Here is a 2,726-nt window from a genome sequence, read left to right on the forward strand (position 1 = left end):
CTCTTTTCGGGATGGAATTGATTTAGCAAGTTGACCAATTTGAACCTCCATATTATGGATTCTAGATGAGTGGTTTTTAATAAGCTGATCGAATTTATTTTCGATCCGTTTAAAACCATCGTCATGATTACTTATTTTTCCACTGATAGCATCTATAAACTTGTCGATTTTAGAAGATAAAGTGCTAATCGTATCTCTTGACTGATTTTGATAATTAGTGGTACGATTTTGATTAGCACTTGCATTATTGTTATTGTTATCTTTCCAGTTAAAGTTAGGATGATTTCTCCATCCAGCATTATAGGTATTAGAATAAGGATTATTAGTTTGGTTTTGCCCTTGGATAAAATTTACCTGTTCGATCTCACTCATATTTTCGTAGTCCACATCCGTTTGGATTGGATTACCATTGGTATCGCGTGGTGCCATAAATTTGTCAATTTTGTGCGATAAAGCAGAAAATTGGGCTTGTAGCATCACGACTGGATCAAGTTCAACTATACCTTTAACTGATGGTGTGGTTGTGGATGATGGTTTTGCCCCTGGCATATCTCCACGTTCCGCGGGCCACATACTGCTGTTGATTGCCATTTCCTCCAAAAGTCCTCTCGCTTGGGCTGATGTTTTCTTCATAAATAGCCCTCCCGACATAACATCTAATGAACCCCTAGTTGTAGGATTTAGTCCATTGTAAAATGTTTGCATTAAAAGTTCAGCGGGTAATTGGTGGTGTGGGCATAAACGTTGAAGTTCTTTAAAACGTTCCCAAGTTTCATAAAGAGTCTCATTATCATTTTGAGAAAAAGATGTTAACTCTTTTATGACTCTTGTGGTTTTTGCTAAAGGAAAATATTTAGATAAAAACGCTTGGGCTAATTGTTCCCAAGTGGAAAAAGTTGCGGCTGGCATAGAAGTTAACCATTTTTTGGCTCGATCCTTCAAAGTGAAAGGAAAGATGCGAAGTTTGATTGCTTCTGCAGTCACATCTGGGATTTTAAAAGTGTCACAAATTTCAAGGAAATTTGTTAAGTGGGTGTTAGGATTTTCGTTAGGTAACCCGTAAAATGTTACATTATTTTGCAACATATTAAGCAAAGCTGGCTTAATTTCAAATTGATTTGCGGTGATTCTGGGTCTAACGATACTATTGGTCACACCGGCCACACCTGGCCTAGCGTAATCCATAAGTGTTGGTGGGTCTGCTATTTTTTCTAGCTCGGTATATGTTTTTACTGGGGTCTTATTTTTGTTTTTCTTATTTTTCTTGTTCTTCCTACTGGTTTTCTCAATTTCTGGGTCTATAGGGTCTGGTACAATGCCTGAACTTCGAGAACTGCGCATGAACCTGAAATCTTGCACGAACCGAAACTACCTACAAAACAGAATTTGAAAAATAAATAAATTAGTAAATGAAAACTATTAAATTATAAAAGTTAAAATAAGTATGTTTAAATCTAGATTCGAAATAAAACACGAAAAATTTAAAATTTTGTCAAAAATTTTGGCGTTCCCCGGCAACGGCGCCAAAAACTTGTTGAGCGATTTCCGCAAGTGCACGGTATGCGCTTGTAGTAATAAAAGATATCGAACCCACATGGAACGCTTTTTAACTAAAACTTTATTTAATTCGGTTTTAATCACGTGTTTAGGTTTAATAAAAGAAATACGTTTAGTTGATGGAATTGGTTTTGGTAAATTAGGATTAGATAGAAGTATTATATCGAGTTTAGAGAACAGTTCTGTTTTGGAATTTTGATTACAAAACAGATACTTCCGTAATTGGAATAAATAATAGGTATAAAACTTATTTTCATAAAGCAAAGAAAACAACTTTAACTTTGTAAGATTATGGACATGTAACAATATAGCGATTTATTCAATTAAAAGGCTTTGAACCGTAGAAATCCCCCTGATGTTGAGGTGATTCCTACCTTAGTCAAACTAGTATTTTATGTCTGATAAGCCGCGATCAGCGATCATGTCATCCATAAAAACTAAATCTGTCAAGTGTTCAACAAAGTTCTTATATGAATAAGATGGAATAGAACGTTTTAATAAAAACACCAGTTTATCATTTTGAAAATCATTTTGTCAGAACAATATCAAAATAATCAACAGTAAGAATATATTGAATAAATAGGTATATCATTAATGAAATGTGAATTTTCACAAGTTAACAGAGAAGTAGAAACTTGGATAGCATTGTAACGAAAACTTTGAGATCCGGGTTGACAATCTTTCTCTCAAACTCCGTAGGTGCGTCAAACCTCATGCGCTTCAGCCGTCAATTCTTCTCGCTGGATCTTTGGAATAGAGACTGATCTCGTCCACTACCAGAATGAAAACTAAACTAATACTGTTTTTATAGCTAATCTAATAACAATTCGTGTACAACACGATTGTTTACACAGAAATGAAATCTAACTTTCTGATTCTTTTCTGAATCAGAAACTCAACATAATAACTTTCTTCTCTAATTTCTCTAACTTTTTCCAACCTTTTCAATTCTGAAATGGATCACTTATTTATAGTTGTTGAAGGGTTGTAAATGATGGGTCGTGTCCGCTGGTGAAGGGTTGCTTTTATCCGAACGAACAGACGCGTTTTTCCGATTTAAAACATGTGTTTTGTGTGCAGAATGGTTCGCTGTCGCGAGTGAGATTCTGAAAATCTCAGTCACGACAGGGGGTATAGGGACGAGTGAAAACTTTATTTTTCTCCCGAGC

At 35.2% G+C, this 2,726-nt stretch overlaps 1 non-coding gene across 1 annotated transcript; it reads left to right on the forward strand.

Annotated features, from left to right (window-relative positions):
- Positions 1-721: 721 nt before the first annotated feature.
- LOC136225110 (small nucleolar RNA R71) lies at positions 722-828 on the forward strand. Its single transcript, XR_010686845.1, has one exon. It is a non-coding gene; the product is annotated as a small nucleolar RNA R71 (small nucleolar RNA).
- The last annotated feature ends 1,898 nt before the right edge of the window (positions 829-2,726 follow it).

The sequence above is a fragment of the Euphorbia lathyris genome, chromosome 3 (genome assembly GCF_963576675.1).
Source record: "Euphorbia lathyris chromosome 3, ddEupLath1.1, whole genome shotgun sequence".
In the NCBI taxonomy this organism is placed as follows: domain Eukaryota; kingdom Viridiplantae; phylum Streptophyta; class Magnoliopsida; order Malpighiales; family Euphorbiaceae; genus Euphorbia; species Euphorbia lathyris.